Genomic DNA, 14,082 nt, shown 5'->3' on the forward strand with positions numbered 1-14,082 from the left:
TGCAATGACCTCCCTGCTTTTTACCACCCTGGGTTTTGTGTGACTCAGCGGTGACCATCATCACATTGTTGGTAGAACACTTGTGCATTCAGGTTATCTCAGAACTAAAGGCAACTGGAACTCAATATGTTTAAAAATGGCAAAGTAAAATTGTTAGCAACCGTTGTTAACTGAGCTCTTACTATGTGCCAAGGGTTGTGCTAAGCTCTGCACCATGTTGGAACGGTTGTGCTGAGCCCAGATAGCAGATGGCATTAGCTCCCGTTACTGCTGAGGACACTGGGCTTGGGAGAGGAAGGCAGCTGTGCTTCAAGTCCTGGGCAGGGCCACAGCTGAGCCGCCGACCTGTGTGACCCTTACCCCGCTATGTCCTGGCTTCCCAGGAGTCCAGTCTGGCCATATGCTGCCCGAGACCACCTGCTGACCTGTGCGGTGACCCTCACAGAAGGGCCACTCTCCGGAGACTCCCCAGGCCTCTGCCCCTCAGCTGTGGCTTGTGGGGGTCCCCTTGGACATGTGTCTCTTTATCCCTTTCAAACGGTGATATTTTAAGTGCCCAGAACCCAGAGGCAGAGCCCTCGTATCAGCATCAGGCTGACTCCCTGTGAATTCTCAGTGGTTCATGGATGACTAAGAAATTTTCCCTTCTTCTTTCCCTCATAATCTGAAAAGACACCCAACAAGTTCATCTTTCGGTTTAAATTTGGCCAATGTCTTTAGTCTCCGGATGTCTCGGATTATGAATCCTGAGCACCAGCCATCTGCTCTTTCATGCATAAGGGATGAAGCCAGGGAGAACAAAGTCGCCTTTCAGATTTCATGTGACCTTCAGCTTCACTGGGTGGATGTTGGGGTCTTCTGTCCCAGGAAGAGATCCCATCCCGTGTAAATCTCTCTGGGGACTTTTCAACAAGCCTGGCTAGGGAATAGGGGCAGATTCGCATCTGGGTTGCGGGCTTGGGGCCTGGTCTTCCTCCAGCCTCCCTCCCCCGACCATTCCCAGGTACTGATCAGAAGAGGTGCCCGTTTGTATATTAAGTAACCCGGCCGGGCATGGTGGCTCACACCTGTAATCCCAGCACTTTGGGAGGCCGAGGCAGGCGGATCACAAGGTCTGGAGATTGAGACCACGGTGAAACCCCGTCTCTACTAAAAATACAAAAAATTAGCCGGGCGTGATGGTGGGTGCCTGTAATCCCAGCTACTTGGGAGGCTGAGGCAGGAGAATGGCGTGAACCCGGGAGCTGGAGCTTACAGTGAGCCGAGATCGCGCCACTGCACTCCAGCCTGGGCAACAGAATGAGACTCCTTCTCAAAAAAAAATAAATAAATAAAATGAAGAAGTAACCCTTGGGCCTGTTAGGTCTTTTGCACCTAACACCGGTGATACTAGTCCTTGCAACCTCACATGCTACCAGGTAGGTGGTCCTAGTCCCGTTTTCCTGATGAGGCAGCTGAGGGTGAAGGAGGATCAACAAGTTGACCAAAGTCTCACATCCACTCAGGGGGATCTGGGATTTGAACCCTGCTCTCTGACCCCACTGTACAGTGCCTCTCCGTGCAGATCAAGGCAAGCCCCAACCCAGCTGCCGTGCCCTGCTCTGCCTCGCCAGCAGCCCCAGCTACCACGGAAGACACTGGAAGCTGCTGGCCAGTGGGTGTCTCCACAGGCAGAGGCTGACTTCCTAGCTAGACACCAGAACAGTTCCTACCTCTTCCCCAGTGGCTGCCCTTTGAGGCCACTTCTCTGGACATGCCTAGTTTAGAACTCCACAGGGGTGTGTCATTGCACTGAGACCCTGCTTTGTCCCCAGTGGCATTGCCCAGCCTGCCAGTGGCGCCCACAGTGTTGGTGCCCCTCAGAGAAGGAAGGCTTCCTCTGGAAGGTGAATGCCAGCCTCGGAAGGGCAGGAATGAGGGTGCACATCTTGAGCACCAGCAGCATCCACACATACCAGCTAGTTTAAGCTGCTGCACGGTGCCTGTGCTTGTAGGTATTAGCCCATTTTAGAGATGATACCAAGGCCTGTGGAGGTTAGGTGATCAGCCAGCCTCACACAGCTATTGGGAGGCAGGCCTGGGACTCAGAGCCTGTGTGTTCTCCACTGTGCTGGGTGGCCCTGCCTCTGCAGGTCACTTGGGACATTGGCAAATCAGGATGACCTTGCTTGCTTAGGAACTTCTGAACCCAGCCCAGAGTAATCTTAGCCAAGTGTCCAGCACAGAGGTACTGGATCAGATGGTGCGTTTGTGGCCAGGACAGATGTGGGCTGTGTCGTTAATCCTTGTTGCCAGACAGCAATTCTGACTGCACCTGCTGAGCCCCAGCACGGCCTGTCTCAGGGTGACTGAGGCACAGCTGCCCTTGACCCCCTCGCAGTCCAGGGGTTATAGTTCATGGTGCCCTGGAAAGCTTCCGGGCACGGGCTGGGCTTGCACTAGGCCAGCGGGACATTGGAAGTCAGCGCTGAGGTATGGCAGCTGGGGAAGCCGGGGCAGGCTCCTAGAAGAGGGGCTTATTCCTGCTGGGCATCAAAGGAAGGGTAGAATGGTTGGTGACTGCATGTACTAGCCTGGGAGCTCCCTGAGGACATGCCTAATTCGCCCCATGGCCTCGGTGCCCAGCCTAGCACCTGGCACAGAGCAGCCATCAGTGAGTTCATCAGGAGGGGAGAACCAGCCTGGCTCCCATGAGAGCCGTGAGAAAGGGCAGCCCTGGCTCAGCAGGCAGCGCTGGAGTCCCTGCAGCCTGGGGGTCCACTTTGCCGGCTGTCAGACCCATCCTGTGACAGGTCCCCGGTGTGCACTGGGTGCACTGGGCTGAGGCGCTCTGGGTCTCCATCACACACAGCCCATGGCGTAGCACGCCCGGCCCGGTTTGGTAAAACGTTGTGTGGTTTACCCTCTGCCCCAACCAAGATCTTGGTTTTCATGCTGTCTTCAAAGTGAGATTCTAGAATGTTAGTGCTGGGAGAGCCCCTGATGGTTCCCCAGCCCACCCACTGTGTTTATAATGGGGAGTTGAGGCCTGCAGAGGGCACAGGACTTGCCCAGGACTCACAGGCAGTTAAGAGAGCTGGGATCTGAGCCGTATTTTCCACTGACTCCATGCCCAGTCCTCCATGCACCTGGCGGAAAGGAGAGAGAAGTCCCTCCCACTCTCGCTAGAAAGGGGCCCTGTGCTTGTGGGGAACTGGATGTGATGATGGTAAGAAGAGGCTGGAGAAAGGACCTTGGTGGATTCTTGAGCATGTAATGAGCACCAGCTCATCATCCGTCTCTCCACTGTCCCCCTCAAGGGCGCCGAAGTCTCATCTGCAGCTCAGGCTGCTGGCCAGACGCCTAGAAGAGGGGGCATGGAGCTGCGGTTCCGAGTGCAGCCTCTGGGGCCACAGCAGTCAGCACTGGCTTTCAATCTCAGACGGCCGCTTTTTAGCCGCAGAAACAACTTAGTAGCCTGTGCCTCAGTCACCTGTTAAATAGGATAAAGGTGTAGTCCAGAAAGGGGCTGCTTTGCGGGGCAGGGGGAGGTCAGATGGGGGTGGGGAAGACCAGTCTCTCCCGAAGGGTAAGGCCCACCCAGGGCAGCCGAGGTGAGGAGGAGACAAGTTGTGTCCTACCAGCTCCCCTGATGCACTCAGGTGCACATTCAGGCCCCGCCACGTTGAGACCACCACGTTACGCCCTCAGGAAAAACTCAACAAACTCCACTGTCTAGCCAGGAAAGCATTCCAGTCTAGCTGTTTCCAGTAGGAAGGGGATTTAGTGAAGTGCGCCAGATCACAAAAGCCCTGGCAGGGAGAGGGTGCAGGTGGTCCCTGCAGGGGCTCAGGGATCTGGCAGCTGCTGCTTCTATAGGTCCCAGTGGCTGCATCCTGGGGCAGAGCTGGCTGGAAGCTGCTGGCAAGGGAAGTTGGGAAGAGGTGGTTTTGCAGGCATCCAGCCCTTGAGGCTCAGGCGGGCACAGGGAAGGGAAGGGAAATGGTGCTGAGATGCAGCAGACCCCCTGGCACCCTGCCACCCCGACACTGTTGGGGGGCAGGGAGGGTAAAAGAGCTGAGGGAGGTTAGCCCCGGGAAAACTTGGCTGCCACGCCTACTATTTCGGGAGCTGTGCCGAGGCTTTGCACACGTTATGTAATCCTTAGGATAGCCACGTGAGGCCATGAACTGACCTGATGGAGCTGTGAAAAGCTAGGACAGCACCCCAGGGCTATTTCACACGGGCGGGGCCTGCTCCTGCCTCTCCCTGAGCCAGGCTCGGGTCAAGGGTCATTCATCCAATGCCCAGCGATTGAGTGCCTACCACATGCCAGGATGCATGCCAGGCACCTGGAACATGACAGCAAACAAAACAGCAGAAATCCCCATCGTCATGGAGCTGACGCTCCCCCAAGTGTATATACATATTTGTAAATACGTAAAAATAGGTGTGGTGTGAGCACTCCAAAGGAAAAAGGGCAGGGGAGGGGATGGGGAGTGGCCTGGCCGGCAGCGCTGCTGCACCTGGGGTGGTTGGCGTTGGACACAGTGCTGGAGGAGGTAGGGAGGCCCCAGAGAAAGGGCACCTGAGAGGGCAAAGAACAAGCAAAAAGCCCCAGGATTGCAGTTTGGAATGTGGGAAGGGCAGGAGGAGGTCTGAGGCTGGAGAGGAGGGAGGAAGGAGGTGAACTGGGAAATGGGCTCGGAGCAGGTGCAGGCCTGGACCACAGGGCGGTGGCAAGGCTCAGACCTGCTGTGCGGGGCTCAGTGTGGGGTCTTCAGGACACAAAGGCTGCACAGCCAGGGGCAATGCAGAGACTGCGGCTCTAGGAGACAGAGGCTGTCATCCAGGGTCAGGCCCAAGAGACAGCAACCTCCGGGCTTGCAAGCGGGCAGATGGAAGGTTGAAAAGGCAACACGGAGTCCTCCTGCTCCGTTGTCTGAGTGGGGGCTTCCAGGTTTGTTGAAGAAAAGGATGTGTGCATGGCCAGCTGCCTGGGTCTGGTGGTGGTCCCAAATCTGTGTGTCGGGAGCGCTGTGGGTGTCTGTGGGCCTCTGGCAGTAGCCTGAGTCAGAGATTGGTGTACCCCCGTGTGATGTGGAGGGCTGGTGTCTCTTGGTCCCTGCCAGCCGAGCAAGAGGCTGATGCAGCGAGTGTTCCGGGCATGCTATATGATTTCTCTGGGTGTGCATGAGTGAGCCTGTGTTGGCTCCGTGGGCCTGTATGTGTCAGGAGCGTGTAGACCTGAAGATCTGTACATGAGTCGAGGGTGAGAGGCCTGTGTGTTTCCTTGTACGTCCGTGGGTTCCTGCTTGTCCATGGTGGGCAGCAGTGAGGGGTGTCTTTGACTTTGGCCTGTCATTGTCTGTTTCATGCTCTCTTGACATTCCATAGCTCAGCTCTAGTTCTTGGAACGAATGGAAACAGACAGCCTCCAGGACCCAGTAGGACTGGCCTGTGCTTCTTGGGTACTTGGGTTCAGAGTCTCCTCCCCAGGGGTCTCTGACAGCTGAGGTAGGGATGACTCACCATCCCGGTCCCCAAATGCAGTGCTTTAAACTCAGAGACCCTTTCTTCGGGCCACAAGGCTGGACCAGGGCTCTCACCACCCGGGTGGGAAGACTGCATGATGTTTGGGCCTTGCCAGCCCCAAGGAAGAGTCAGATCTCTAACCCTGGGGGCCTCCTGGGAAATCCAGGACTCCAGCACTGTGGAAAGAGCATGGAGATAGAAGTTAGAAGGACCTGGGTTCAAATCCCAGTTTTGGCCAGGCACAGGGGCTCATGCCTGTAATCCAAGCACTTTGGAAGGCTGAGGCAGGTGGATCACTAGCGTCCAGAAATTTGAGACCAACATGAGCAACCTGGAGAAACTCTGTCTCTATTAAAAATTTAAAAAACAAACAAACAAAAAAAACGAACTGGGCATGGTGGCATGCATCTGTAGTCCCAGCTACTCAGGAGACTGAGGTGGGAAGATCACTTGAGCCTGGAAAGTCAAGGCTGTAGTGAGCTGTGATTGCACCGCTGTACTCCAGCCTTGGCCACAGAATGAGACCCTGTCTTACAAAAACAAACAAAAATCTCACTCTATCATTTCCTAGTTCCAAAACCTTAGTCAAATGGCTGCTCAGTTTCCTTATCTGCAGAGGCGGGACCGGCGTCTTGGGCCTACTGTGGAGATTAAATGAGCACTGAGTATGTGCCCAGCCCCGGGCTAAGAGCTTTACGCGAACGACCCCATTGGCTCCTCACAACAACTCTCTGGAATGGGTACAGGCCCCATTTTGCAGAAGAGGAAACTGAGGCCCAGAGAGGTGGCGTGACTTGCCCATGGTCACTCAGCTGGGAACGAGTAGAGCCAGGATTTGAACCAGGCAGTCTGACTTCAAAAGCAGCAGCATGAGGCTAGGTGCAGTGGCTCATCCATGTAATCCCAGCACTTTGGGAGGCCAAGGTGAGCGGATCACTTGAGGTCAGGAGTTTGAGACCAGCCTGGCCAACATGGTGAAACCCCATCTCTATTTAAAAAAAAAAAATTGCCAGGTGTGGTGGCAGGTGCCTGTAATCCCAGCTACTTGGGAGGCCAAGGCAGGAAGATCACTTGAATTCAGGAGGCAGAGGTTGCGGTGAGCCGAGATCGTGCCACTGCACTCCAGCCTGGGCAACAGAGTGAGACTCCTCAAAAAAAAACAAAAGTAGGCTGGACGTGGTGGCTCACGCCTGTAATTCCAGCACTTTGGGAAGCAAAAGCAGGTGGATCACTTGAGGTCGGGAGTTCAAGACCAGCCTGACCAACATGGAGAAACCCCATCTCTACTAAAAATACAAAATAAGCCGGGTGTGGTGGCGCATGCCTGTAATCCCAGCTACTGGGGAGGCTGAGGCAGGAGAATCACTTGATACCAGAAGGTGGAGGTTGCAGTGAGCTGAGATGATGCCACTGCGCTCCAGCCTGGTCAACAAGAGTGAAACTCCGTCTCAAAAAAACAAAAAACAAAACAAACAAACAAACAAACAAAAAGTAGCAGTATGAGACAGAGAAAGGAAAGCAGAGCTCCTGGCTTTGGGTGCCCGGCCAGTGGTGGCTGTTACTACTGAGGCTCAGAGAGATGAAGCAACTTGCCACAGGCCACACAGCCAAGAAGGAACAGGGCCAAGATTCAAGGCCAATCCTAACCCAACACACCATCCACTTTATCTTTCACAGAGGCTCTCCCACCCCGTCCGGCCTGCCCTTCAATGGAAACTGAGATGGGGCCTAGATTTGGGCTGGGACTTGGCCAAGGTTGCACAGAAGAAGGCTGCAGGCCCAGGCTTTCTTCCTCTTCAGAGAGCAGGGCTGAGGGGCAGACAGACACCCATATGGTTAGCAAGCCCCCGGTGTAGGCCTGGAGTGGTGGCTGCCCCTCTTGGTGTGGAGGTGACAGCATGGTGCCATCAGGCAGAGGCACTAGGAGTGGCCTGAGAAACAGACCCGAGGAGGAGCCAGCAGTGTGGTTCAGGCCTGCACCTGCTGTCTCTAAGAGCAGAGGAGCTTCTGCCCGGTGCAGGGAGCCTGGGGTGGCTCCATGTGGGAAGGCCTTGGCCGGGCAGTGGATGTCCAGCCAGTGGTTCCCTCCCGTGGCGATGTTCCTGTGAGCGTGGCAGTCGGTCCTAGCCCCACTTAGTCACCCCAGGCAGCAGAGACCCTGTGCCATCCCTGCATCCACCGCCTGAGAAAGATCGGGAGGAAGCATGTCCCGAACGCTGCTTTATTGCAGTAAGTTCGTGGAATCAGATCATTACATTTAATTAGAATTATTTAATTAGAATCTTAATAAAAGAGTAGAGCAGGGGCCAGGCGCGGTGGCTCAAGCCTGTAATCCCAGCACTTTGGGAAGCCGAGGCGGGAGGATCACAAGGTCAGGAGATCGAGACCATCCTGGCTTAACACGGTGAAACCCCGTCTCTACTAAAAATACAAAAAAAAATTAGCCGGGCGTGGTGGCGGGCACCTGTAGTCCCAGCTACTTGGGAGGCTGAGGCAGGAGAATGGCGTGAACCCGGGAGGCGGAGCTTGCAGTGAGCCGAGATCGCGCCACTGCACTCCAGCCTGGGGGACAGAGCAAGACTCCGTCTCAAAAAAAAAAAAAAAGAGTAGAGCAGGAAGGAGGCTGATGAACGGAGGTGAGGAGAGCCTTGCTGAGTGTGAGGAGCAGACCCAGCTGGGAGGTGGAATGGGGGAGGGGCTGCCAGGATGGGAGCCTGGATGGGTAGGCAGAGGGGACGTGCCAGGACCACCAGGACCTGGGCTGCACTTTCCCTGACCTGTTCCTTACCAGGTGGCCCTGGGGGCAAGTCCTGGGCTGGTTTCCTGCCCTCAAGGAACCCGAGGTTCATGCAGGGAACAGACGAGGAGCCAGACAGTTGCCACGCCCAGTGCAGGAGGCAGAGTCACGCCAGCCAGAGATGGGTGTCGAGCCTGGCGTGCTGTTAGGAAGGCTTTCTAGAGCAGGGAGGCCTGCGGCGAGACCTCACTGTGTTGAAGTTAGACGAGGAGGGTAAGGGCTCCAAGCAGGTGTGAGGGAAGGCAGAGCATTTGAGGCACCTGGCAGGGACAAGACAGGGTGCATAGCAGAGGCCTGGCACCGGGGGCTGGCTCAGGTCCCAGCATCACCGTGAGTTGGCTCTGGCAAGTGACCTGGGCAGGTTATGCCACCCTCAGAGCCTCATCTTCCCCATCTGTAAATGGGGGTGATAGTGGGGCTCTTGTGTGGATGAGAGGAGCTGCAGAGAGCACTTGGAACGGCACCTAGCACGTGTCAGTGCACGTTCACGAGCTATTGGGACTGTCGTTAGGATTGTCGCAGTGGAGGTCTCCAGCAGGTCATCAGTTACACAGGTCAGGAGCTCAGGGGGCATCTGGGCCGGGGACGTAGCTCTGTCATCAGTGAAGCGGCAGGTGTGGGTGAGCACCCCCACCTCCATTTGCTCTTTCCTCATTCCCTGAAAAAAAAACAGTTTTATTCAGAGATCTGACCCCAACAGGGCTCCGGCTCTTCGGGGGACACTGGGAGAGTTATTTCCTCTCTCTCTCTGTCTCTGTCTCCTCAGCACACAAAGAAGCGAGTGACCATTGACTAAAGACAAAAATCAAGCTTTTAAAGAATTAAAATTAGTTTTATACAGAAGTCTTGCTGATGACGATAGACAGAGGCCAATGGCCCGCAAGCAGCCCTCCCAGACAGGGTTTGTCAGACGACTCCGGCACAGCATTTAAGCCCACTGCTGGTACGCAGCTGGTCGAGGTTCAGTAGTGCAAAATCACACGGCAGTTTGGGTGCAGGAGTCCATCTGTGATGGATTACAGAGGCATCATTACTCACCCCGTTAGACATCATTACCTTACGTGTAGGAAAAGGCAAGGACTAGGGTCGTTTATCTTTTTTTTTTTTTTTTTTTGAGACGGAGTCTCACTCTGTTGTCAGGCTGGAGTGCAGTGGCGCGATCTCAGCTCACTGCAACCTCCGTCCTCCGAGTTCAAGCGATTCTCCTGCCTCAGCCTCCCGAGTAGCTGGGATTACAGGTGCCTGCCACTGCACCCGGCTAATTTTTTGTATTTTTAGTAGATACGGGCTTTCACCTTCTTGGCCAGGCTGGTCTTGAACTCCTGACCTCGTGATCCACCCGCCTCGGCCTCCCAAAGTGCTGGGATTACAGGTGTGAGCCACTGTGCCTAGTCTGGGGCCATTTATCTTTTAAAGAACATAGTAACTCAGGCGAGAGACGGGAGGGTTTGGTCTTTAAAGCATCTTTCTGGAGAGCTGTACGTTGTCACAGAATCAGGGGCTTGTGAAATTATGCTGGCATGCAGAAATGAGAAACATGGCTTCTTAAATCTGTTACTTTGTCTTACGTGACCCATGCTACCCCTTCAGAGGACCAGATCTGGGATGAAGCTAACAGTATGCAGTCTGCCACCTTTCCATGTGTGGTTTAAAGCCTTGACTTGTAGCGTTTGTCGATTTCCTAGTATAAATATGGCCACCATGGCCAATGTCAGGCTACCAACATGACATCACTTAACCTGGAGTTAAGATGCACACAGTCTGTTCTTGCAGGGCAGAAAGACCCAGCTCCAGCACCCCACTCCGTGAGGCCAGCCCTGAGAACAGCAGAGCTGGGAGTGAAAAGCACCTGCACACAGATCTGCATCAGGATCCCCCTCCACTGGTGCAGCTTTCTGTTACTTGGGGCCAAATGTGTCCCACACCCTGGAGGGCTGCAGGGCAAGAAGAAAAGAAAACCCAGGAGCAACCCAGAGGAACTGATAGGATTTATGCAGCAGGCAGAGGAAGAGGAGGCCGTGAGCTCTGCTGCCACTGTAATGTGGTGATGCTAAGGGTCAGATTTTACATTTGGTTTTTCACAGACTTAATCCTGCTGCCATAAAAGATAAGAGAATTTTTTTCAGCACAGTTATAGAAAGTTCCTAGGCTCCAGTCTATGCCTTGAGCCAAGAATTTAGGGATTTAAGCTTGTTATTATTTTTCCTTGAATTGCCCAGTGCCACAGTAGCAGCTACCCCATCTCTGAAATCTTCATGCCATTCATGTGTTCAATAGCAGTGTCGACTCAGACCCTCGAAGCTCTGCCTTCAATGGCGCTTTTTTCCCAGATGGCCACAGGCCATAATTTAATTAATTAATATAACTTAATTAGCTGTTTCACCACTACATACCACAGCTGCTAGATTCTCATCCCTGAACACTAACTGGATTTTCGCTTCCTTCAGCTCTGACTAGACCACATCATCATTTCCCCGAGGGTATGGAGCGCGAAACCCACCCCCTCCAACCAATTTCCCAACCCGCCAGGTTTCTGAGTTGAAAACAATGGAAACTGACCCTCACTAATTTAAGCAGAAAGGAACTTACTGGAAAGACACCAAGGAGCTCAGGCAATAGGCTGGAGAAGTGGGCTCAGAGAGAGAACAGCTGTTGAGGGAGGCTGGCAGTCAGGACACAAGCAGGGTGCCCCTACAGAAGATGTCTGCTTCTGCCTGTTCTGTCTGTTCTCCGCAGATTCAGGGTAGGCTCCTGGTGGATGGAGTCGGTGTCATGCCTGCTCCTAGCTGACTAGGGTGAACATCAGCTTCTGCACGGGAAGACAGAGCTGTCTCCTGTAAGGTTCTCTAGGCTCGAGGCCGGGCACAGTGGCTCCTGCCTGTAATCCCAGCACTCTGGGAGGCTAAGGAGCACCACTGCACTCCAGCCTGGGTGACAGAATGTCTCTAAAACCAAAAAATTAAATAGAAAAAAGGGGGTTTGAATGCTGAGTGAGAAAAAAACAAAACCAAAAGCCAGAAAATATTCACCTTGGCTAGACACTGTGCTAACATTTTGGCTTCATTATCTCAATTTAATCTTCACAATCATTATTATTTTTGAGACAAGGTCTCAAACTGCCCAGGCTGGAGTGTGGTGGCACAATCACAGCTCATTGCAGCCTTGACGTTTCTGGGATCAGGTGATCCTCCCTCCTCAGCCTCCCAAGTAGCTGGGACCACAGGTGTGAGCCACCATACCTGGCTAACTTTTTAATTTTTTGTTGTAGAGATGGAGTCTCACTATGTTGCCCAGGCTGGTCTCGAACTCTTGGTCTCAAGCAGCTCCTGCCTTGGCCTTCCAAAATGCTGGATTACAGGTGTGAGCCACTGCACCTGGCCCACAATGATCTTTCAAGAGGTGTTGCTTTTATCAACCCCATTTTATAGATGGGGACCAGGCTTTGAGTTTCTTCATCAGTAGTAACCCCAGGCTTTGGGGTACTGCGAGAACCCGGCAGGACACCATGAATCCTGGATGGCTCAGAACCAGGCTCTGGCGGAGTTTCCCTAAATTTAGGCCAGCCTTAGTTTGTTGGCCTTAGCAAAGGCAGGAAGAGCCTGTCTAGACTGAGTACTTCCTAATTCTAGATGTTACTGCCATTGGCCTGCTTGGGGGCCGGTCCTGGACCAAGAGGGTGCCATGCTGGGCTGGAGAGCTTCTCACCAAAACCAAATGGGGTGTGAGGAACATGTGTTCTCTGCCGGGCCTCAGCACATGGGCAGTCTGTCGTGAGCTCGCTGTAGCCAGCAGCCTGGGGCGGGGGCACTGCTGAGTAAACTAGGAGGGCGGCTGAATTCTGAGACGCAGAGAGGTAGGTATGGGCCCCTGGCCTCTTGAGCCGGGGAGAGGAGAGGGTTTCTGAAAAAGAGAGATACCAAACAGGGCCCAAGCACTGACACAGGAGACTCCTGTGATGGCTCAGGTCTCCCCCATCGGACCAGGAGTTCCTGAATCCGGGGTTGTCCGTTTCCCTCTTTGGGCTGGAGGCTCCGAAGGGCGGCACTCTTGCTCCTCTGACACATGGGCAGCTCCTGTGTGCAGGGCCCTGTCTCCCACCTCGGGCTGAGGCTTCTGACGGCAGGGTGTCTCTTCCCTCCGACTAGGGCACCTGAAGGGCTAAGTGTTCCAAGACAGCTGTGTCAGCAAAGGCTGCGCAGATTTGAGGAGTGGGACCGGCAGAGCTGGTTGAAACCTGACTATGCCAAAGGGGAAATGGAGACCCCGGGAGGGGCAGGGACGTGCTGAGTGCCTCCCCTAGGCAGTAGCTGACCTGGACTGCATCCCGGTATTCCTGCTGAGGTAGGAGGATTTGGGGTAAGGAGACAAAGTGTGGCCTTAGGAATACAGCCCCCAGAGCCAGGCAGGAGGGGCAGCCCCGTAGGGCTCAGGTTCAAGTGTGAGGCTGCCAATACCGCCCCTTGGAAGCACCTCTGTTGTTCTGTCCTGGATGTTTGAGTCCTTGGCCAGCTTCCTGCCCAACGGTCTCATCTCGCTGAGACGGACAGATGTGCACAGCTGGGGGAGGGGCTTGGTGAAATCCAGCCGTGCCCAGCACAGGCCTGGGCTTCCCAGGGGTGAAACTTTTCTGGGTTCTGGTCCTGATCTCTGCCTTGGCCCTGTTGTGCAGCCCTGGGCAGTGCCATGTCTTCCCCTTGGGCCTCAGTTTTCTTATCTCTCAAATAAGGGAAGCTCTTCATTCTTTCATCAGACACTGACTGAGTTGGTACGTCTTTGGCCCACTGACTCCAATATTTGGGGGTGCATTATCTGGTTCTAGGATACTTCCCCCACTCTATTTTAAAATTTATTTCAAAAAATTATGGTAGAATGGTCCAGGCGTGGTGTAATCCCAGCACTTTAGGAGGCCGAGGTGGGTGGATCCCTAGGTCAGGAGATCAAGACCATCCTGGCCAATATGGTGAAACCCCCTCTCTACTAAAAATACAAAACTTAGTCGGGCGTGGTGGCGGGCGCCTGTAGTCCCAGCTACTCAGGAGGCTGGGGCAGGAGAATCGCTTGAACCCGGGAGGTGGAGGTTGCAGTGAGCAGCGATCACACCACTGCACTCCAGCCTGGCGACAGAGCGAGACTCCATCTCAAAAAAAAAAAAAAAAAAAAAAAAATCACCATTTTAACCTTTTTAAGTGTGCAGTTCAATGGCATTACATACACTGACATTGTTGTACAGCCTTCCCCACTGTCTATCTCCAGAACTTTTTCGTCAGCTTAAACTTGAATCCCTCTCCTTTTAAAAATAACAGCTTTATTGTGATATAATTCACATATCATACAACTCATTTAAAGTGTACAACAAGCCGGGCATGGTGGCTCATGTCTGTAATCCCAGCACTTTGGGAGGCTGAGGTGGGTGGATTACCTGAGGTCAGAACTTCGAGACCAGCCTGGGCAACATGGTGAAACCCCGTCTACTGAAAATGCCAAAATTAGCCAGGTGTGGTGACGCAGGCCTGTAATCCCAGCTACTTGGGAGGCTGAGGCAGGAGAATCACTTGAACCTGGGAGGCAGAGGTTACAGTGAGCCGAGATCATGCCACTGCACTCCAGCTTGGGGGACAGAGTGAGACTCTTGTCTCAAAAAAAAAATTCCATTCCACTTTATTTTTGTGTGCATGGTTTCTGAGAAGTTGGATATAATTATCTTTGCTCCTCTGTAGGTAAGGTGTTTTTTTTCCTTTGGCTTTTTTGGGGATTTTTTTTTTTTTTTTTTT

General features: G+C 53.7%; 1 protein-coding gene across 2 annotated transcripts in view; it reads left to right on the forward strand.

The window, feature by feature from the left end:
• Window positions 1–14,082, forward strand: part of LDLRAP1 (low density lipoprotein receptor adaptor protein 1) — a 47,572-nt gene that overhangs the window by 25,848 nt on the left and 7,642 nt on the right. The gene's annotated exons all lie outside the window — the stretch shown is intronic.

Source organism: Nomascus leucogenys, chromosome 24 (genome assembly GCF_006542625.1).
Source record: "Nomascus leucogenys isolate Asia chromosome 24, Asia_NLE_v1, whole genome shotgun sequence".
In the NCBI taxonomy this organism is placed as follows: Eukaryota; Metazoa; Chordata; class Mammalia; order Primates; family Hylobatidae; genus Nomascus; species Nomascus leucogenys.